The following is a 23,781-nucleotide window of genomic DNA, read 5'->3' on the forward strand; positions in this document are numbered from 1 at the left end:
GCATGGCCAAGGGATAACAAGAGCGCAGACTCCTGTACAGCAAATAACAACGCTCAGGAAGCTGCGCCCATGCACCAAGGTGTTATTTTCGACACCTGGGCTGCTTTTTTTTAAAAAGACAAGTCACGCCTCCACTACTGTTTTACAGTAGAATGGGCTAAATAGTGTACGTGTTTTATTCAGCGTGTGCAAGGAGCAAAATTATTAGAGCAACCTTTTACTTGTGCAGCATTAATGCTGCACGAGGTGTGGCTCTTGTACCTTGCAACACCTGAGGGGGGTTAAAGGTTACCTTTGAAATTGGTTCAACTAGGCTTCGGCCTACACTCTGCTCCTCTCCTCCTCCTGCTGACCCTGGGCTCTAACACCGCCAGTTTTTGCCCGGACGTGCTAGCTACACAGAGAAAAAGACCAGCCAATGTGTTAGTGGGGTTCAGCACCGCCAGCTGTTCCCCAGCTGTGTAGCCGGCAACGTGACCTGCAAACGCCACGCAGGCACAACAGAACAAAAGCTGCCACCAGTGCAGGCTTCGGCCTACACTCTGCTCCTCTCCTCCTCCTGCTGACCCTGGGCTCTAACACCGCTAGTTTTTGCCCGGAAGTGCTAGCTGCACAGAGAAAAACACCAGCCAATGTGTTAGTGGGGTTCAGCACCGCCAGCTGTTCCCCTGCTGTGTAGCCGGCAACGTGACCTGCAAACGCCACGCAGGCACATGAACTGAAATTAAAGGGACCCTGCCACCCCAAGGTGTTTCTATGTATAACAGCCACCTTGTACAGCAGTACTGCTGCATTTGTACAAGGTGGCTGACTTTGTCTACTTGCCCACGTTTAATTAAACACGTAAAAAATGTGTCTCATTGCAGACCATTACAATGTCCCTGAGGTGTGACTTTCCTTTTTAATGACACGCAGCACCCCCCTTGTTAGCGCTGCCCGTCTTCTGACATCTTTGGTTGGCTGGCTGCGGCTGTGCGTCCGCCCTGCCTGAAACCACGCTCCTCGTTGTCTTACTTATTTTGACTGCGAGGGTGTGATTGATGGGCACGAGCAGTGGATATCTTCGCCTGTCTTTACTCATCTCCTTCCGCCTTCTTCAGAATGTGCGGCCTCATGGCCGCGGCATGCGAGAAGGGATCAGATGAGGCCGCCCAGTCTGATGCAGGTGTAAGGACATGAGGGACAGGTGACAAAATTTACTGCGCAAGGTCACGAATCCCAGCTCTGCAGTGTGACTTTATTAAAAGACACTGCGGGTCTGGGTTTCATGGCCATGGCTAACCGCACCGGCCAACATGAAATGAGGTGAGAAGACAGGCATCGCTCACAGCGCATGGCCAAGGGATAACAAGAGCGCAGACTCCTGTACAGCAAATAACAACGCTCAGGAATCTGCGCCCAGCACCTAGGTGTAAATTTTGACACCTGTGCTGCATCTCCTTAAAAAGACAAGTCACGCCTCCACTACTGTTTTACAGTAGAATGGGCTAAATAGTGTACGTGTTTTATTCAGCGTGTGCAAGGAGCAAAATTATTAGAGCAACCTTTTACTTGTGCAGCATTAATGCTGCACGAGGTGTGGCTCTTGTACCTTGCAACACCTGAGGGGGGTTAAAGGTTACCTTTGAAATTGGTTCAACTAGGCTTCGGCCTACACTCTGCTCCTCTCCTCCTCCTGCTGACCCTGGGCTCTAACACCGCCAGTTTTTGCCCGGACGTGCTAGCTGCACAGAGAAAAACACCAGCCAATGTGTTAGTGGGGTTCAGCACCGCCAGCTGTTCCCCAGCTGTGTAGCCGGCAACGTGACCTGCAAACGCCACGCAGGCACAACAGAACAAAAGCTGCCACCAGTGCAGGCTTCGGCCTACACTCTGCTCCTCTCCTCCTCCTGCTGACCCTGGGCTCATAACACCGCCAGTTTTAGCCTGGAAGTGCTAGCTGCACAGAGAAAAACACCAGCCAATGTGTCAGTGGGGTTCAGCACCGCCAGTGTCATGATCCCAATGGCAGGGGATCACAAAAGGACAAGCACACAAAAAACAGAACAAGCTCTAGGGTGATGGAAACTGAGCTGACCGCGATCCTGAACCTAATTCACAACACTGGCAGTAGCCGGGGAACGTGCCTACGATGATTCTAGACGTCTCGCGCCAGCCGAAGGACTAGCTTCCCCTATTAGAAGAAACAAAGACCTCTCTTGCCTCCAGAGAAACACCCCACAGAAATAGCAGCCCCCCACATGTAATGACGGTGAAATGAGAAGAAAGCACATACGTAGTAATGAAAACAGATTCAGCAAAATGAGGCCCGCTAAAACTAGATAGCAGAGGATACAAAAGAGAACTGCGTGGTCAGCGAAAAACCCTACAAAAAACCATCCTGAAATTACCTGAACTCATGTGCCAACTCATGGAACATGAGGAGTAATATCAGCCCACTAGAGCAACCAGCAACAAGGAATCACATAACTGCAAGCTGGACTAAAACAAAAATAAAGCAAAACGTGGAACAGGAAAATCAAAAACTTAGCTTGTCCTGATGATTACAGAAGCGGAAAGCAGAGGTAACAAGACACACTGATTACATTGATCGCCGGCGAGGAAATGACAAGAAAGTCAGGTTAAATAGGAAACTCCCATATCCTGATAGAACAGGTGGACACCAGAGACCGCAGAGAACACAAGTCACCCAGTACCATCTGTAACCACCAGAGGGAGCCCCAAAACAGAATCCACAACAGTACCCCCCCTTGAGGAGGGGTCACCGAACCCTCACGAGAACCACCAGGGCGACCAGGATGAGCCCTATGAAATGCACGGACCAAATCAGCAGCATGAACATCAGAGGCAACCACCCAAGAATTATCCTCCTGACCATAACCCTTCCACTTGACCAAATACTGAAGTTTCCGTCTGGAAACACGAGAATCCAAGATCTTCTCCACAACATACTCCAATTCTCCCTCCACCAGCACCGGAGCAGGAGGCTCAAGCGAAGGAACAACAGGTACCTCATACTTCCGCAACAACGACCGATGGAACACATTATGAATAGCAAACGATGCCGGGAGATCCAAACGAAACGACACAGGGTTAAGAATTTCCAAGATCCTATAGGGACCGATAAACCGAGGCTTGAACTTAGGAGAAGAGACCTTCATAGGAACAAAACGAGAAGACAACCACACCAAGTCCCCAACACGAAGTCGAGGACCCACGCGGCGACAGCGATTAGCAAACTGCTGAGCCCTCTCCTGGGACAACTTCAAATTGTCCACCACATGACTCCAAATCTGATGCAACCTATCCAACACCATGTCCACTCCAGGACAATCAGAAGGCTCCACCTGACCAGAGGAAAAACGAGGATGAAACCCCGAATTACAAAAGAAAGGAGAAACCAAGGTAGCAGAACTAGCCCGATTATTAAGGGCAAATTCGGCAAGCGGCAAAACGGTAACCCAGTCATCTTGATCAGCAGAAACAAAACACCTTAAATAAGTTTCCAAGGTCTGATTAGTTCGTTCCGTCTGGCCATTCGTCTGAGGATGGAATGCAGACGAAAAGGACAAATCAATGATCATCTTAGCACAGAACGTCCGCCAAAATCTAGACACAAACTGGGATCCCCTGTCAGAAACAATGTTCTCCGGAATCCCATGCAAACGAACCACGTTCTGAAAAAACAGAGGGACCAACTCAGAGGAGGAAGGTAACTTAGGCAAGGGGACCAGATGAACCATCTTAGAAAAGCGGTCACACACAACCCAGATGACGGACATTTTTTGAGAGACAGGGAGATCCGAAATAAAGTCCATGGAAATGTGCATCCAAGGCCTCTTCGGGATAGGCAAAGGTGACAACAATCCACTGGCCCGAGAACAGCAAGGCTTAGCCCGAGCGCAAACTTCACAAGACTGCACAAAAGAACGCACATCCCTCGACAAGGAAGGCCACCAAAAAGACCTGGCCACCAAGTCTCTAGTACCAAATATTCCAGGATGACCTGCCAACGCAGAAGAATGGACCTCGGAGATGACTCTGCTGGTCCAATTATCCGGAACAAACAGTCTTTCAGGCGGACAACGATCAGGTTTATCCGCCTGAAACTCCTGCAAAGCACGTCGCAAGTCTGGGAAGACAGCCGACAAAATCACCCCATCCCTAAGGATACCAGTGGGCTCAGAATTTCCAGGGGAATCAGGCACAAAACTCCTAGAAAGAGCATCCGCCTTCACATTCTTTGAACCTGGCAGATATGAAACCACAAAATCGAAACGGGAGAAAAACAGTGACCAACGAGCCTGTCTAGGATTCAGACGCTTGGCAGACTCAAGGTAAATCAGATTTTTGTGATCAGTCAAGACCACCACACGATGTCTAGCACCCTCAAGCCAATGACGCCACTCCTCAAATGCCCACTTCATGGCCAAAAGCTCCCGATTACCAACATCATAATTCCGCTCAGTGGGCGAAAACTTTCTAGAAAAGAACGCACATGGCTTCATCACCGAGCAATCGGAGCTTCTCTGTGACAAAACCGCCCCCGCTCCAATCTCAGAAGCATCAACCTCAACCTGAAAAGGAAGCGAAACATCAGGCTGACGCAACACAGGAGCAGAAGAAAACCGGCGCTTAAGTTCCTGAAAGGCCTCCACAGCCGCAGGAGACCAATCAGCAACATCAGCACCCTTCTTAGTCAGATCCGTCAAAGGCTTAACAACACTAGAAAAATTAGTTATGAAACGACGATAAAAATTAGCAAAGCCCAAGAACTTCTGTAGACTCTTAAGAGATGTAGGCTGCGTCCAGTCACAAATAGCTTGAACCTTGACGGGATCCATCTCAATAGTAGAAGGGGAAAAAATATACCCCAAAAAAGAAATCTTCTGGACTCCAAAGAGACACTTTGAACCTTTTACAAACAAAGAATTGGCCCGCAGGACCTGAAACACCTTCCTGACCTGCTGAACATGGGACTCCCAGTCATCAGAAAAAAGCAAAACATCATCCAAATACACAATCATAAATTTATCCAGATATTCACGGAAAATATCGTGCATAAAGGACTGGAAGACAGAAGGAGCATTAGAAAGTCCAAAAGGCATCACCAAATACTCAAAATGGCCCTCAGGCGTATTAAATGCGGTTTTCCACTCATCACCCTGTTTAATCCGCACAAGATTATACGCACCCCGAAGATCAATCTTAGTGAACCATTTAGCCCCCTTAATGCGAGCGAACAAATCAGTCAACAATGGCAAAGGATACTGATATTTGACCGTAATCTTATTCAAAAGACGGTAATCTATACAAGGCCTCAAGGAACCATCTTTTTTGGCCACGAAAAAAAAACCTGCTCCCAAAGGAGATGAAGATGGACGGATATGTCCCTTTTCCAAGGACTCCTTAACATAATCCCGCATAGCAGTATGCTCTGGCACTGACAGATTGAACAAACGACCTTTAGGAAATTTACTGCCAGGAATCAAATCTATAGCACAATCGCAATCCCTGTGAGGAGGAAGCGAATTGAGCTTAGGCTCCTCAAAAACATCCCGATAATCAGACAAAAATACAGGAACCTCAGAAGGAGTAGATGAAGCGATAGAAATCGGAGGTGCATCATCATGAACCCCCTGACATCCCCAGCTTAACACAGACATCGTTTTCCAGTCCAAGACTGGGTTATGAGTTTGTAACCATGGCAGACCAAGCACTAAGACATCATGTAAATTATACAGTACCAGGAAGCGAATCACCTCCTGATGAACGGGAGTCATACGCATGGTCACGTGCGTCCAGTACTGAGGTTTATTCATAGCCAAAGGTGTAGAGTCAATTCCTTTCAAAGGAATAGGGACTTCCAGAGGCTCCAGACTAAACCCACAGCGGTTGGCAAATGACCAATCCATAAGACTCAGGGCAGCGCCTGAATCCACATAGGCATCGACGGAAATGGATGATAATGAACAAATCAGAGTCACAGACAGAATGAACTTAGACTGTAAAGTACTAATGGCAACAGACTTATCAACCTTTTTTGTGCATTTAGAGCATGCTGATATAACATGAGCTGAATCACCACAATAAAAGCACAACCCTTTTTTCCGCCTATAGTTTTGCCGTTCACTTCTGGACTGAATTCTATCACATTGCATTGTCTCAGGTGCCTGTTCAGAAAACACCGCCAAATGGTGCACAGGTTTGCGCTCCCGTAAACGCCGATCAATCTGAATAGCCATAGTCATAGACTCATTCAGACCTGAAGGCGCCGGGAACCCCACCATAAAATCTTTAATGGCCTCAGAAAGGCCATCTCTGAATTTTGCAGCCAGAGCGCACTCATTCCACTGAGTAAGCACCGACCATTTCCGAAATTTCTGACAATATATTTCTGCTTCATCTTGCCCCTGAGAGAGAGCCAATAAAGCTTTTTCAGCCTGAATCTCTAGGTTAGGTTCCTCATAGAGCAAACCCAATGCCAGAAAAAACGCATCCACATTGAGCAACGCAGGATCCCCTGGTGCCAATGCAAATGCCCAATTCTGAGGGTCACCCCGCAGGAAAGATATTACAATTTTGACTTGCTGAGCAGGGTCTCCAGAGGAGCGAGATTTCAAAGAAAGAAACAAGAAAACTAGATCTATCTCCAGAAAAAAACTCTGGGATAGGAATTCTAGGTTCAGACATAGGAGCATGTACAACAAAATCTTGTATATTTTGAACCTTAGCAGCAAGATTATTCAGGCTGGAAGCCAAACTCTGGACGTCCATGATAAACAGCTGAGGTCAGAGCCATTCAAGGATTAAGAGGAGGTAAGACGCAGCCAGGCTGCAATTAAGGCTAGGCAGCAAACTCTGAGGGAAGGAAAAAAAAAAAAAAAACTTCCTCAGACTACTTTTCCTCCTACTTCAGCCAATACGATTACCACTTTTCGGGCCGGCGATACTGTCATGATCCCAATGGCAGGGGATCACAAAAGGACAAGCACACAAAAAACAGAACAAGCTCTAGGGTGATGGAAACTGAGCTGACCGCGATCCTGAACCTAATTCACAACACTAGCAGTAGCCGGGGAACGTGCCTACGATGATTCTAGACGTCTCGCGCCAGCCGAAGGACTAGCTTCCCCTATTAGAAGAAACAAAGACCTCTCTTGCCTCCAGAGAAACACCCCACAGAAATAGCAGCCCCCCACATGTAATGATGGTGAAATGAGAGGAAAACACATACGTAGTAATGAAAACAGATTCAGCAAAATGAGGCCTGCTAAAACTAGATAGCAGAGGATACAAAAGAGAACTGCGCGGTCAGCGAAAAACCCTACAAAAAACCATCCTGAAATTACCTGAACTCATGTGCCAACTCATGGAACATGAGGAGTAATATCAGCCCACTAGAGCAACCAGCAACAAGGAATCACATAACTGCAAGCTGGACTAAAACAAAAATAAAGCAAAACGTGGAACAGGAAAATCAAAAACTTAGCTTGTCCTGATGATTACAGAAGCGGAAAGCAGAGGTAACAAGACACACTGATTACATTGATCGCCGGCGAGGAAATGACAAGAAAGCCAGGTTAAATAGGAAACTCCCATATCCTGATAGAACAGGTGGACACCAGAGACCGCAGAGAACACAAGTCACCCAGTACCATCTGTAACCACCAGAGGGAGCCCAAAAACAGAATCCACAACACGCCAGCTGTTCCCCAGCTGTGTAGCCGGCAACGTACCAAGCAAACGCCATGCAGGCACATGAACTGAAATTGAAGGGAGCCTGCCCCCCACTCCCAGGTGTTTCTATGTATAACAGCCACCTTGTTCAGCAGTACTGCTGCATTTGTACAAGGTGGCTGACTTTTTCTCCTTGCCCACGTGGAACTCAACACGTACAAAATGTGTCTCATTGAGACCATTCCACTGTCCCTGAGGTGTGACTTTCCTTTGTAATGATACACAGCACCCCCCTTGGTAGCGCTTCCCGTCTTTTGACATCATGGTTAGCTGGCTGCGCCTGTGCATCCGCCCTGCGTGAAACACCGCCCCTCGTTGTCTTATTTATTTTGTCAGCGAGGGTGTGGTTTATGGGCACGAGCAGTGCATATGTTCGCCTGTCGTCACTCATCTCCTTCCGCCTTCTTCAGACTGTGCGGCCTCAAAGCAGCGGCATGCGAAAAGGGATCAGCAGAGGCCGGCCAGTCTGAAGCAGGTGTAAGGACGTGCGAAAATATTTACTGCTCAAGGCCACGAATCCCAGCACCGCAGTGTGACTTTATGAAAAGGCAGTGTGGGTCTGGGATTTATGGCCATCGTTAACCGCAGCGGCCAACATGAAATGAGGTCATAAGACGGGCAGCGCTAACAGGGCATTGCCAAGGGATAACACAAGAGCGCAGACTCCTGTACAGCAAAAAACAACGCTCAGGAAGCTGCGCCAAGCACAAAGGCGTTATTTGGGACACCTATGCTGCGTCTCCTTAAAAATACAAGTCACGCCTCAACTACAGTTTGACTGTAGAATGGGCTAAATTGTGTACGTGTTGCATTCAGCGTGTGCAAGTAGAAAAATTAATAGAGCAACCTTTTACTTGTGCAGCATTAATGCTGCACAAGGTGTGGCTCTTGTACTTTGTAACACCTGAGGGGGGGTTAAAGGTTACCTTTGAAATTGGTTCAACTAGGCTTCGGCCTACACTCTGCTCCTCTCCTCCTCCTGCTGACCCTGGGCTGGAACAACGCTAGTTTTTGCCCGGAAGTGCTAGCTGCACAGAGAAAAACACCAGCCAATGTGTTAGTGGGGTTCAGCACCGCCTGCTGTTCCCCCACTGTGTAGCTGGCAAAGTGTCCTGCAAACGCAACGCAGACACAAAGCTGACTATAGTGCAGGCTTCGGCCTACACTCTGCTCCCCCTGCTTACCCTTTGCTCCAACACCACTAGTTGGGGCTGTAGGAAGACAATCTTTGATAGGCAACGCATCCGGGTTCCAGCACCGCCAGCTGGTTCTCGGCAGTGTTTTTGTCACAGGTACTCCCTCGTGCCAAACCTGGTTTCAGCACCGTCAGCTGTTTCCGGGTTGTGTCAAACTCGCTGAGACGCCTATGCTTGCCCCGTCGTGTTGCAGTCGGGTTAGCCAACTCCAGGGTGCCTTGTCATGATTCCAATGGCAGGGAATCACAAAAGGACAAGCACCAACGAGCTCTAGGGTGATGGAACCTGAGCTGACCGCGACCCTAAACCTGAACACACAAATAACAATAGCCGGGGAACGTGCCTACGTTGATCCTAGACGTCTCGCACCAGCCGAAGATCTAACTTCCCCTATTAGAAGAAACACAGACCTCTCTTGCCTCCAGAGAAATACCCCACAGAAATAGCAGCCCCCCACATATAATGACGGTGAAATGAGAGGAAGGCACATACACAGTATGAAAACAGATTCAGCAAAATGAGGCCCGCTAAAACTAGATAGCAGAGGATACAAAAGTAAACTGCGCGGTCAGCAAAAAACCCTTCAAAAAACCATCCTGCAATTACTTGAACTCATGTTCCAACTCATGGAACATGAGGAGCAATTACAGCCCACTAGAGCAACCAGCAGCAAAGAAACAATTATATGCAAGCTGGACAAGACAAAAATAAAGCAAAACGTGGAACAAGAAAATCAAAAACTTAGCTTGTCCTGAAGATTACTGAAGCCCGAAGCTGAGGTAACAAAACACTCTGATAACCTTGATAGCCGGTGGGGAAATGACAAGAAAGCCCGGTTAAATAGGAAACTCCCAAATCCTAATAGAACAGGTGGACACCAGAGACAGCAGAACACAAATCACCCAGTACCATCAGTAACCACCAGAGGGAGCCCAAAAACAGAACTCACAACAGTACCCCCCCCCTTGAGGAGGGGTCACCGAACCCTCACGAGAACCACCAGGGCGACCAGGATGAGCCCTATGAAAAGCGCGGACCAAATCATCAGCATGAACATCAGAGGCAACCACCCAAGAATTATCCTCCTGACCATAACCCTTCCACTTGACCAAATATTGGAGTTTCCGTCTGGAAACACGAGAATCCAAGATCTTCTCTACAACATACTCCAATTCTCCCTCCACCAGCACCGGAGCAGGAGGCTCAAGCGAAGGAACAACAGGTACTTCATACCTCCGCAACAACGACCGATGGAACACATTATGAATAACAAACGATGCCGGGAGATCCAAACGAAACGACACAGGGTTAAGAATTTCCAAGATCCTATAAGGACCGATGAACCGAGGCTTGAACTTAGGAGAAGAGACCTTCATAGGAACAAAACGAGAAGACAACCACACCAAGTCCCCAACACGAAGTCGAGGACCCACGCGGCGACGGCGATTAGCAAACTGCTGAGCCTTCTCCTGGGACAACTTCAAATTGTCCACCACATGACTCCAAATCCGATGCAACCCATCCACCACCATGTCCACTCCAGGACAATCAGAAGGCTCCACCTGACCAGAGGAAAAACGAGGATGAAACCCCGAATTACAAAAGAAAGGAGAAACCAAGGTAGCAGAACTAGCCCGATTATTAAGGGCAAACTCGGCCAGCGGCAAAAAGGTAACCCAGTCATCCTGATCAGCAGAAACAAAACACCTCAAATAAGTTTCCAAGGTCTGATTAGTTCGCTCCGTCTGGCCATTCGTCTGAGGATGGAATGCAGACGAAAAGGACAAATCAATGCCCATCTTAGCACAGAACGTCCGCCAAAATCTAGACACAAACTGGGATCCCCTGTCAGAAACGATGTTCTCCAGAATCCCATGCAAACGAACCACGTTCTGGAAAAACAGAGGGACCAACTCAGAGGAGGAAGGCAACTTAGGCAAGGGTACAAGATGAACCATTTTAGAAAAGCGGTCACACACAACCCAGATGACAGACATTTTTTGAGAGACAGGGAGATCCGAAATAAAGTCCATGGAAATGTGCGTCCAAGGCCTCTTCGGGATAGGCAAAGGTGACAACAATCCACTGGCTCGAGAACAGCAAGGCTTAGCCCGAGCACAAACCTCACAAGACTGCACAAAAGAACGCACATCCCTCGACAAGGAAGGCCACCAAAAAGACCTGGCCACCAAGTCTCTAGTACCAAATATTCCAGGATGACCTGCCAATGCAGAAGAATGGACCTCGGAGATGACTCTACTGGTCCAACTATCCGGAACAAACAGTCTCTCAGGCGGACAACGATCAGGTTTACCTGCCTGAAACTCCTGCAAATAGCCCGAACCTTGACGCGATCCATCTCAATAGTAGAAGGGGAAAAAATATACCCCAAGAAAGAAATCTTCTGGACTCCAAAGAGACACTTTGAGCCCTTTACAAACAAGGAATTAGCCCACAGGACCTGAAACACCTTCCTGACCTGCTGAACATGAGACTCCCAGTCATCAGAAAAAACCAAAATATCATCCAAATACACAATCATAAATTTATCCAGATATTCACGAAAAATATCGTGCATAAAGGACTGGAAGACTGAAGGAGCATTAGAAAGTCCGAAAGGCATTACCAAATACTCAAAATGGCCCTCAGGCGTATTAAATGCGGTTTTCCACTCTTCACCTTGCTTTATTCGTATAAGATGATACGCACCCCGAAGATCAATCTTAGTGAACCATTTAGCCCCCTTAATGCGAGTAAACAAATCAGTCAACAAAGGCAAAGGATACTGATATTTTACGGTAATCTTATTCAAAAGACGATAATCTATACAAGGCCTCAAGGAACCATCTTTTTTGGCCACAAAAAAAAAACCTGCTCCCAAAGGGGACGAAGATGGACGGATATGTCCCTTTTCCAAGGACTCCTTAACATAATCCCGCATAGCAGTATGCTCTGGCACTGACAGATTGAACAAACGACCTTTAGGAAATTTACTACCAGGAATTAAATCTATAGCACAATCGCAATCCCTGTGAGGAGGAAGCGAACTGAGCTTAGGCTCCTCAAAAACATCCCGATAATCAGACAAAAATACAGGAACCTCAGAAGGAGTAGATGAAGCGATAGAAATCGGAGGTGCATCATCATGAACCCCCTGACATCCCCAGCTTAACACAGACATTGTTTTCCAGTCAAGGACTGGATTATGAGTTTGTAACCATGGCAGACCAAGTACTAGAACATCATGTAAATTATACAATACCAGGAAGCGAATCACCTCCTGATGAACGGGAGTCATACGCATGGTCACTTGTGTCCAGTACTGAGGTTTATTCATAGCTAAAGGTGTAGAGTCAATTCCCTTCAAAGGAATAGGGACTTCCAGAGGCTCAAGACTAAACCCACATCGCTTGGCAAATGACCAATCCATAAGACTCAGGGCAGCGCCTGAATCTACATAGGCATCGACGGAAATGGATGATAATGAGCAAATCAGAGTCACAGACAGGATGAACTGAGACTGTAACGTACTAATGGCAACAGACTTATCAACCTTTTTTGTGCGTTTAGAGCATGCTGATATAACATGAGCTGAATCACCACAATAAAAGCACAACCCATTTTTCCGCCTATAGTTTTGCCGTTCACTTCTAGACTGAACTCTATCACATTGCATTGTCTCAGGTGCCTGTTCAGAAAACACCGCCAAATGGTGCACAGGTTTGCGCTCCCGTAAACGCCGATCAATCTGAATAGCCATAGTCATAGACTCATTCAGACCCGTAGGCGCAGGGAACCCCACCATAACATCCTTAATGGCCTCAGAAAGGCCATCTCTGAACTTTGCAGCCAGGGCGCACTCATTCCACTGAGTAAGCACTGACCATTTCCGAAATTTTTGACAATATATTTCTGCTTCATATTGCCCCTGAGAGAGAGCTAATAAAGCTTTTTCAGCCTGAATCTCCTGGTTAGGTTCCTCATAGAGCAAACCCAATGCCAGAAAAAACGCATCCACATTAAGCAACGCAGGATCCCCTGGTGCCAATGCAAATGACCAATTTTGAGGGTCACCCCGCAGGAAAGATATAATAATCTTAACCTGCTGAGCAGGGTCTCCAGAAGAGCGAGATTTCATAGAAAGGAACAGCTTGCAATTGTTCCTAAAATTCAGAAAACTAGATCTATCTCCAGCAAAGAACTCTGGAATAGGAATTCTAGGTTCAGACATAGGAGCATGTACAACAAAATCTTGTATATTTTGAATCTTAGCAGCAAGATTATTCAAGCTGGAAGCTAAACTCTGGACGTCCATGATAAACAGCTAAGGTCAGAGCCATTCAAGGATTAAGAGGAGGAAAAAAAAAAAAAAATCAGCCAGGCTGCAATTAAGGCTAGGCAGCAACCTCAGAGGAGAGAAGAAAAAAAAAAAACTTCCTCAGACTACTTTTCCTCCTACTTCAGCCCAAACATTTTGGCCGGCTATACTGTCATGATTCCAATGGCAGGGAATCACAAAAGGACAAGCACCAACGAGCTCTTGGGTGATGGAACCTGAGCTGACCGCGACCCTAAACCTGAACACACAATTAACAATAGCCGGGGAACGTGCCTACGTTGATCCTAGACGTCTCGCACCAGCCGAAGATCTAACTTCCCCTATTAGAAGAAACACAGACCTCTCTTGCCTCCAGAGAAATACCCCACAGAAATAGCAGCCCCCCACATATATTGACGGTGAAATGAGAGGAAGGCACATACACAGTATGAAAACAGATTCAGCAAAATGAGGCCCGCTAAAACTAGATAGCAAAGGATACAAAAGTAAACTGCGCGGTCAGCAAAAAACCCTTCAAAAAACCATCCTGCAATTACTTGAACTCATGTTCCAACTCATGGAACATGAGGAGCAATTACAGCCCACTAGAGCAACCAGCAGCAAAGAAACAATTATATGCAAGCTGGACAAGACAAAAATAAAGCAAAACGTGGAACAAGAAAATCAAAAACTTAGCTTGTCCTGAAGATTACTGAAGCCCGAAGCTGAGGTAACAAAACACTCTGATAACCTTGATAGCCGGCGGGGAAATGACAAGAAAGCCCAGTTAAATAGGAAACTCCCAAATCCTAATAGAACAGGTGGACACCAGAGACAGCAGAACACAAATCACCCAGTACCATCAGTAACCACCAGAGGGAGCCCAAAAACAGAACTCACAACAGTGCCTCCAGTTTAGGAGCTTCCTATGTGGGCTGCGTGAACTGGTAGTCAAGGCTGGTTCTGTAGTGCCAGTAGGCCCAGCTCCCCCTGTAGGACTGTTGGGGTTCGGTAACTGCGGCTGCCTCGCGGCCTAGCTGTTCTCTCCTCTCCTGTGGGCCTTGGGGTCCACCACCTGGTTCCAGCACCGTCAGTTGGTTCCGGGCCGAGCCTTTGGCTTAGGTGCCTCCTCCTGGGTATCCGAGTTCCGCCAACGCCAGGCAGTCCTTGGTAGTGCTTTTAAGCGCGGGCACCTACAGCTTAGTAACTGGGTTCCAGCACCGTCAGCTGGTCCTCGGTCGTGCCATTGGCTCTTGCACACTGGGGCAACGCATCTGAGTTCCAGCACCGCCAGCTGGTTCTCGGCAGTGTTTTTGTCACAGGTACTCCCTCGTACCCAGCCTGGTTCCAGCACCGTCAGCTGTTTCCGGGTACTGTCAAACTCACTGAGACACCTATGCGTTGCCCCGTCGTGTTGCGGTCGAGTTAGCCAACTCCAGGGTGCCTCCAGTTTAGGAGCTTCCTATGTGGGCTGCATGAATTGGCAGTCAAGGCTGGTTCTGTAGTGCCAGTAGGCCCAGCTCCCCCTGTAGGACTGTTGGGGTTCGGTAACTGCGGCTGCCTCGCGGCCTAGCTGTTCTCTCCTCTCCTGTAGTTCTTGGGGTCCACCACCTGGTTCCAGCACCGTCAGCTGGTTCCGGGCCGAGCCTTTGGCTTAGGTGCCTCCTCCTGGGTATCCGAGTTCCGCCAACGCCAGGCGGTCCTTGGTAGTGCTTTTAAGCGCGGGCACCTACAGCTTAGTAACCGGGTTCCAGCACCGTCAGCTGGTCCTCGGTCGTGCCATTGGCTCTTGCACACTGGGGCAACGCATCTGAGTTCCAGCACCGCCAGCTGGTTCTCGGCAGTGTTTTTGTCATGGGTACTCCCTCGTGCCCAGCCTGGTTCCAGCACCGTCAGCTTTTTCCGGGTACTGTCAAACTCACTGAGACACCTATGCGTTGCCCCGTCGTGTTGCGGTCGAGTTAGCCAACTCCAGGGTGCCTCCAGTTTAGGAGCTTCCTATGTGGGCTGCATGAATTGGTAGTCAAGGCTGGTTCTGTAGTGCCAGTAGGCCCAGCTCCCCCTGTAGGACTGTTGGGGTTCGGTAACTGCGGCTGCCTCGCGGCCTAGCTGTTCTCTCCTCTCCTGTGGGCCTTGGGGTCCACCACCTGGTTCCAGCACCGTCAGCTGGTTCCGGGCCGAGCCTTTGGCTTAGGTGCCTCCTCCTGGGTATCCGAGTTCCGCCAACGCCAGGCGGTCCTTGGTAGTGCTTTTAAGCGCGAGCACCTACAGCTTAGTAACCGGGTTCCAGCACCGTCAGCTGGTCCTCGGTCGTGCCATTGGCTCTTGCACACTGGGGCAACGCATCTGAGTTCCAGCACCGCCAGCTGGTTCCGGGCCGAGCCTTTGGCTTAGGTGCCTCCTCCTGGGTATCCGAGTTCCGCCAACGTCAGGCGGCCCTTGGTAGTGCTATTAAGCGCGGGCACCTACAGCTTAGTAACCGGGTTCCAGCACCGTCAGCTGGTCCTCGGTCGTGCCATTGGCTCTTGCACACTGGGGCAACGCATCTGAGTTCCAGCACCGCCAGCTGGTTCTCGGCAGTGTTTTTGTCACGGGTACTCCCTCGTGCCCAGCCTGGTTCCAGCACCGTCAGCTGTTTCCGGGTACTGTCAAACTCACTGAGACACCTATGCGTTGCCCCGTCATGTTGCGGTCGAGTTAGCCAACTTCAGGGGGCCTCCAGTTTAGGAGCTTCCTATGTGGGCTGCATGAATTGGAAGTCAAGGCTGGTTCTGTAGTTCCAGTAGGCCCAGCTCCCCCTGTAGGACTGTTGGGGTTCGGTAACTGCGGCTGCCTCGCGGCCTAGCTGTTCTCTCCTCTCCTGTGGGCCTTGGGGTCCACCACCTGGTTCCAGCACCGTCAGCTGGTTCCGGGCCGAGCCTTTGGCTTAGGTGCCTCCTCCTGGGTATCCGAGTTCCGCCAACGTCAGGCGGTCCTTGGTAGTGCTTTTAAGCGCGGGCACCTACAGCTTAGTAACCGGGTTCCAGCACCGTCAGCTGGTCCTCGGTCGTGCCATTGGCTCTTGCACACTGGGGCAACGCATCTGGGTTCCAGCACCGCCAGCTGGTTCTCGGCAGTGTTTTTGTCACAGGTACTCCCTCGTGCCAAACCTGGTTTCAGCACCGTCAGCTGTTTCCGGGTACTGTCAAACTCACTGAGACACCTATGGGTTGCCCCGTCGTGTTGCGGTCGAGTTAGCCAACTTCAGGGTGCCTCCAGTTTAGGAGCTTCCTATGTGGGCTGCATGAATTGGTAGTCAAGGCTGGTTCTGTAGTGCCAGTAGGCCCAGCTCCCCCTGTAGGACTGTTGGGGTTCGGTAACTGCGGCTGCCTCGCGGCCTAGCTGTTCTCTACTCTCCTGTGGGCCTTGGGGTCCACCACCTGGTTCCAGCATCGTCAGCTGGTTCCGGGCCGAGCCTTTGGCTTAGGTGCCTCCTCCTGGGTATCCGAGTTCCGCCAACGTCAGGCGGTCCTTGGTAGTGCTTTTAAGCGCGGGCACCTACAGCTTAGTAACCGGGTTCCAGCACCGTCAGCTGGTCCTCGGTCGTGCCATTGGCTCTTGCACACTGGGGCAACGCATCTGGGTTCCAGCACCGCCAGCTGGTTCTCGTCAGTGTTTTTGTCACGGATACTCCCTCGTGCCCAGCCTGGTTCCAGCACCGTCAGCTGTTTCCGGGTACTGTCAAACTCACTGAGACACCTATGCGTTGCCCCGTCGTGTTGCGGTCGAGTTAGCCAACTCCAGGGTGCCTCCAGTTTAGGAGTTTCCTATGTGGGCTGCATGAATTGGTAGTCAAGGCTGGTTCTGTAGTGCCAGTAGGCCCAGCTCCCCCTGTAGGACTGTTGGGGTTCGGTAACTGCGGCTGCCTCGCGGCCTAGCTGTTCTCTCCTCTCCTGTGGGCCTTCGGGTCCACCACCTGGTTCCAGCACCGTCAGCTGGTTCCGGGCCGAGCCTTTGGCTTATGTGCCTCCTCCTGGGTATCCGAGTTCCGCCAACGTCAGGCGGTCCTTGGTAGTGCTTTTAAGCGCGGGCACCTACAGCTTAGTAACCGGGTTCCAGCACCGTCAGCTGGTCCTCGGTCGTGCCATTGGCTCTTGCACACTGGGGCAACGCATCTGGGTTCCAGCACCGCCAGCTGGTTCTCGGCAGTGTTTTTGTCACAGGTACTCCCTCGTGCCAAACCTGGTTTCAGCACCGTCAGCTGTTTCCGGGTTGTGTCAAGCTCACTGAGACGCCTATGCTTGCCCCGTCGTGGTGCGGTCGGGTTAGCCAACTCCAGGGTGCCTCCAGTTTAGGAGCTTCCTATGTGGGCTGCGTGAACTGGTAGTCAAGGCTGGTTCTGTAGTGCCAGTAGGCCCAGCTCCCCCTGTAGGACTGTTGGGGTTCGGTAACTGCGGCTGCCTCACGGCCTAGCTGTTCTCTCCTCTCCTGTGGGCCTTGGGGTCCACCACCTGGTTCCAGCACCGTCAGCTGGTTCTCGGCAGTGTCTTTTGCTCTTGTACCTTCTGCTCCCCATCCTGGTTCCAGTACCGTCAGCTGGTTCCGGGCAGAGCCTTTGGCTTAGGTTCCTCCTTCTGGGTATCCAAGTTCCACCAACGTCAGGTGGTCCTTGGTAGTGCTTTCAGGCACGGGTACCTCCTGCTTAGTAACCGGGTTCCAGTAACATCAGCTGGTCCTCGGTAGTTCCATTGGCTCTTGGACCTTCGGCTACCCATCCGGGTTCCAGTACCGTCAGCTGGTTCTCGGCAGTGTCTTTTGCTCTTGTACCTTCTGCTCCCCATCCTGGTTCCAGTACCGTCAGCTGGTTCCGGGCAGAGCCTTTGGCTTAGGTGCCTCCTTCTGGGTATCCGAGTTCCGCCAACGTCAGGTGGTCCTTGGTAGTGCTTTTTAGCACGGGTACCTCCTGCTTAGTAACCGGGTTCCAGTAACGTCAGCTGGTCCTCGGTAGTTCCATAGGCTCTTGAACCTTCGGGTAGCCATCCGAGTTCCAGTTCCATCATCTGGTTCTTGGCATTTTCTCAGCCTTCTTGTACCTTCTGCTACATTTCCAAGTTGAAGACCCTAAAGTCGACGACCCGGAAGACCACCCCGATGACGACGACGACAACCCGGAAGACCACCCCGATGACGACGACGACGACGGCGGAGACGACGACGGCGGAGACGACGACGGCGGAGACGATGACGGCGGAGATGACGACACTGGAGACGACGACATGGAAGACCGAGAAGCAGAAGAACAAGAGGCTGCAGAACAAAGAGCAGAAGAACATTAAGCATAACACTTAATATCAGAGCAAAAGATATTATCTCAATTATATGCAGAAGAAGACTAAGCAGTGTATGGGGGTGAGTCCGTTCCTCCTCGTGGTGCCCCTGGATAAAGCCTGATGCTGCAGGCCAAACTGAACGCGGACAAACGTAACTTTTGTGACTGGCAGAACGGAAGGTGTAATCTTTTAACTTTTATAGATAACAACTACGGGAATGCCTGTCACAAATGAGAATATGATGAAGAAGTAGAATAGGAAGAATAATAACAGTTGAATAAAATGAATATGTAGAATAGGAAGAATAATAATAGTTGAATAAAATGAATATGAAGAATGTAATAAAAAAAAAAAAGGTAAAGGATGAAGAAGAAGATGAATAAGGTGAAGAAGAAGTTGATGTCAAAGATGCTGATGATGATGAAGATGAAAGTGTGGGAAAAGTGAAAAAAAAAAGAAGGGGAAGGGCGTGGAATAGTGAAACATCAATATCTGACAAAATAAAAAAAATATTTACATAGTCAATATCTTTGTCACTCCGAACGTCTTTAAAAAAAAAAAAAAAAAAACATGCTATTCTATTTGATTGGGCTAAACCTCTATGACTTTAATGTCTCTGCCACCTCCCCAAATACATCCTGCATTATTCTTAGTTGTTTTCCTTCATGTAGAATGAACCTACAAGGAAAGAAAGGGTTTATTTTAATTCCGATATTTTGGTCCCATTGACTTGCATTGGGATCGGGTATCGGTATCGGCGATATCCGATATTTTTTGAATATCGGCCGATCCTATCCGATACCGATACTTTCCGATATCGGACAGTATCGCTCAACACTAATCATGAGGCTTTTCATCATTTATTTTTTATTATTGGATGTGTGTTTCTCTTTTGATGTTGCCTCAAACACACTTCTATTATATATTTGCCTTTGTTATTAGTCACTTGACTGTAGCCCCAATTAGACACCCTCCATACAGGTGTGGACTCCATATTGCTTCTCAGTAAGATACTTTGATTTATCTTCTGATCTGGCTAGTAGAGTGAGGCTCTGTCTCTAAAGTATAAATCGATTACCGAATATACTTGAGTATAAGACGAGATTTTCAGCCCACGTTATTGGACTGAAAGTGCCCCTCTCGGCCTATACTCGAGTCGCTGTCCCAGGGGGTCGGCGGGGGAGGGGGAGCACTGGCTGTCACATACTCACCTGCTCCTGGCTCAGTCACTGCATGTCCAAAGGTCTCTGGGCAGCTCTTCCTGTGTTTAGCGGTCACGTGGTGCTGCTCATTAAAGTAATGAATATGGATGCATATTCATTACTTTAATGAGCGGTACGTGACCGCTGAACATAGGAAGATGCTGCCGGCTCCCGGATACCATCTGACAGTGAGATGCTGCCAGGGATTGCACCGGGAGCAGGTGAGTATAACGAGGAGGGTGAGCATTGCATGATATTCACCTCTCCCTGTTCCATTGCTGCACGCCGATCCATCTTTGGTCCTCTGGCTGTGACTGTTCAGGTCAGAGGGCACGATGACGTAGTTAGTGTGCGTGCCACCCTCTGCCTGAACAGTCACTGCGGAGGATGAAAGACAGAGTGACGCGCAGCGGTGAAACAGGGAGAGAATATCGCAAGTGCCGGGGGCCTGAGCATGAGAGGTGAGTACGTGATTTTTTTATTTTAATTGCAGCAACAGCATATGGGACATAATGAATGGAGCATCTTATGGGGCATAATGTATGGAGCATCTTGTGGGACATAACGTATGGAGCATCTTATGGGGCATAATGTATGGAGCATCTTATGGGGCATAATGTATGGAGCATCTTATGGGGCATAATGTGTGGAGCATATTATGGGGAATAATGTGTGGAGCATCTTATGGGGCATAATGTGTGAAGCATCTTATGGGGTATAATCTATGGAGCATCTTATGGGGCATAATCTATGGAGCATCTTATGGGGCATAATGTGTGGAGCATCTTATGGGGCATAATGTGTGAAGCATCTTATGGGGCATAATGTGTGAAGCATCTTATGGGGTATAATCTATGGAGCATCTTATGGGGCATAATCTATGGAGCATCTTATGGGGTCATCAACCTTTACGCAGCAATGTATGGGGCAAATGTTTCTATGGAGCATCTTATGGGGCCATTATTAACCTTTGTGCAGCATTATATCGGACATATTTTAATATGGAGCATCTTACGGGGCATACTTTTTATGGGGCCCATCATAAACTGTATGGAGTATTACATGGGGCTCCTGATTCAAAATGGATATTCAAAAACACTTAACCTACTGATGTCTCAATAAATTTTACTTTTATTGGTATCTATTTTTATTTTTGAAATTTACCAGTAGCTGCTGCATTTCCCACCCTAGGCTTATACTCGAGTCATTAAGTTTTCCCAGTTTTTTGTGGCAAAATTAGAGGGGTCGGCTTATACTTGGGTCGGCTTAAACTCGGGTATATACGGTATTAGGATGGAAAACAAAGTTAAGCAAATATTCTGAAACTAGATTTGGAAAGGTTCTCACAATTCTAGGGGAATTTGATTTGCATTGAAAACATTTGTTATGAATTGAAACTGTCAGGAAGGTGTTAAAAAAAGTTATAAACTGTTATACTTAACTCTAATGTTGGTCCTCCCGATACCTGTTCCACTGTCGCTCTTCCTTTATCTCATAGGCTTCTTTTCCATGTTTTTCCTTTGGTATTCTGGTGGGTAATTGACATGTGTCACAAATTCCCACTGGGAGACCAGACAAACAAGAAGTAGTAAGAAGAGCAGGTGGTGGTATAACAAGTATGCAGAAGATAGAGGATTGCTGAGCATTAGGCTATGTGCACGCGTTGCAGTTTTTACCGCGGAACCACGGCGATTTTGATGCTGCGGGTCCGCAGAAGTTTCCATTGCGTTTACAGTAACCTGTAAACCCTATGGAAACCGCAAACCGCTGTGCACATGCTGCGGGAAAACCCGCGCAGAAACGCAGCGGTTTATAACCCGCAGCATGTCACTTCTTTGTGCAGAATCGCAGAGATTCTGCACCCATAGAAATGCATTGATCCGCTTACTTCCCGCATGGGGCTGTGCCCACCATCTGGGAAGTAAGCGGATAATGTGCGGGTTATACCCGGGGTGGAGGAGAGGAGACCCTCCTCCAGGCCCCGGGAACCATATTTGTGGTTAAAAAAAGAATTAAAATAAAAAAATAATGTTATACTCACCTCTCAGCGCTGCACGCGGCCGTCTGGTCTCAGGATTGCTATGCGACCAGGACCTGCGGTGACGTCGCGGTCACATGACCGTGACGTCACGAAGGTCCTTCTCGCACAGCATCTTTGGAACCGGACCGCCGCCTGCAGCTCTGAGGAGATCGGGACATCAGAGGGTGAGTATATCATTATTTTTTTATTTTTAACATTACTATTGATGCTGCATATTGCTGCATATGCAGCATCAATAGTAGGAGTAAAATCCTGCAGCGGAACCCGCAGGACAAACCGCGATAAATCTGCAGGGATAACCGCAGCAGGTTTGCCCTGCAGATTTATCAAATCCGCTGCGGGAAAACCCGCAGGGACCCGACGCAACGTGTGAACATGGCCTTAGAGTATAATGGTTAATGTTTAAGTATGTTAGAGATTAAACTCTTCCTTGTTCTTAGAATTAAAGAGGCACTCTTATCAAAGTTTTTGTCCTCCTAATATATTGCAGTCATCATATTATACTGCACTGTATGCTTACAGTAGCTCATTTTGCCTTTCCACCTAGTTTATTCTTCTCTTTTCTCTGCTCGTTTTAGAAACAGGAAGTATCTTTTTCTTGCTTTTATCATTCCTCTCTTCAACTGGTGGCCTAGCTACTATCTTGTCTCCCTGCCAGCAACTTTTGCATTGATGACATATACAGGGACAAAAGACTTCATGTCTCTTCATAGAGCTAAGAAAGATTCAGTAAATTTTTACTCACGTGAGCTCATAGACCAAATAGAAAACAAAAGAATTAACTGAGTAGAATGGAAAAATAAGCAATTGTAAGTACACAGTAATAAATAATATGGTTGCAAAATATTAAAAGGATAAAAACTTTGATGAGAGTGCTTTTTAAGCAAAACAATTTGCAGAAAATTTGATTAGCTGGAAATAGATTAGCTCATCTGTAATGAACAAGTAATGTACTGTTGTGTATTCTCAAAGGATACCTTAATAATGTATTCATAATTATGTCAACCCACACCTTTAATATAATGAAGCGACAAAAATATATGGTGTTCCTATATAAACCTGTCATCTTTCTTGGTATGAAAATGCTGAAAGTTACATACAGCAGCCAAACATTAATCCCTGTAATTTTCTATCACATTGTTAGCTAGGCAGCCAGACAGCCAGCTGTTGACACTGACCTCTTAAGTGACTCAGGGCACATTGCTCAGGCACTGATGAAGATTAAAACACTGTTTGTTTTGTTCATCATCTGTAACTTTCTTTTTTATTTTGCATCAGCATCCAGGAACAGATGGGCCTTAAAATCATTGTTCCACTGATGAGGAAGATAAATCGTTTTAATGTATGAATGAAACATCAGATGCTGTACACCTTTGTAACATCACCTTTAAAAATAAAAACGTAGCAAAATGCTCTCGTAAGACCCCTGGGAATGGTGGATATGCATGGCATACTCATAGGCATTGGTTCAAACATTCTGTCAATGATTTGAATGGACAATATGTAGAGAAGAAATCCTGCATCTCTTTGAAATTTTGTTGACATTGGAAACACGAATTTCTCGATCTCTTGAAAAATCTTTATGCAAGTCCTTCTTTTTTTTTTTCTTTTTTTTTAAAGAAAGGGAAATCTTGGTTTGGAGGAAAAAATCCATTTTTTTTTTGTCCAGTAAGAAAATCATTACATTGCGATATTAAGCTTCTACTGTACGGTCACAGAGGAATAACCATAAACAAACAAAAAATGCAAGTCAAATTTTTTATTGCTTTTTTGCATTTTATATTTTTTCAGGTTGACAAACTGTGGGTATTAACTAGTGTTGAGCATTCCGATACCGCAAGTATCGGGTATCGGCCGATACTTGCGGTATCGGAATTCCGATACCGAGATCCGATATTTTTGTGGTATCGGGTATCGGTATCGGAGGTGTAAAATAAAGAATTAAAATAAAAAATATTGCTATATTCACCTCTCC

At 47.9% G+C, this 23,781-nt stretch overlaps 2 long non-coding RNA genes across 2 annotated transcripts in view; both read right to left on the reverse strand.

Moving 5' to 3' along the window:
* LOC138638239 (uncharacterized) overlaps nt 1–21,293 on the reverse strand; it is a 43,217-nt gene extending 21,924 nt beyond the window's left edge. Inside the window, exon 1 of the long non-coding RNA XR_011312472.1 lies at nt 21,208–21,293. This is a non-coding gene — a long non-coding RNA (uncharacterized lncRNA). The remainder of the gene's footprint in view (nt 1–21,207) is intronic.
* Nucleotides 21,294–22,990: 1,697 nt separating this feature from the next.
* Nucleotides 22,991–23,781, reverse strand: part of LOC138680829 (uncharacterized) — an 84,263-nt gene continuing 83,472 nt past the window's right edge. The window contains exon 3 of the long non-coding RNA XR_011321792.1: nt 22,991–23,121. This is a non-coding gene — a long non-coding RNA (uncharacterized lncRNA). The remainder of the gene's footprint in view (nt 23,122–23,781) is intronic.

This window comes from Ranitomeya imitator, chromosome 5 (assembly GCF_032444005.1).
Source record: "Ranitomeya imitator isolate aRanImi1 chromosome 5, aRanImi1.pri, whole genome shotgun sequence".
In the NCBI taxonomy this organism is placed as follows: domain Eukaryota; kingdom Metazoa; phylum Chordata; class Amphibia; order Anura; family Dendrobatidae; genus Ranitomeya; species Ranitomeya imitator.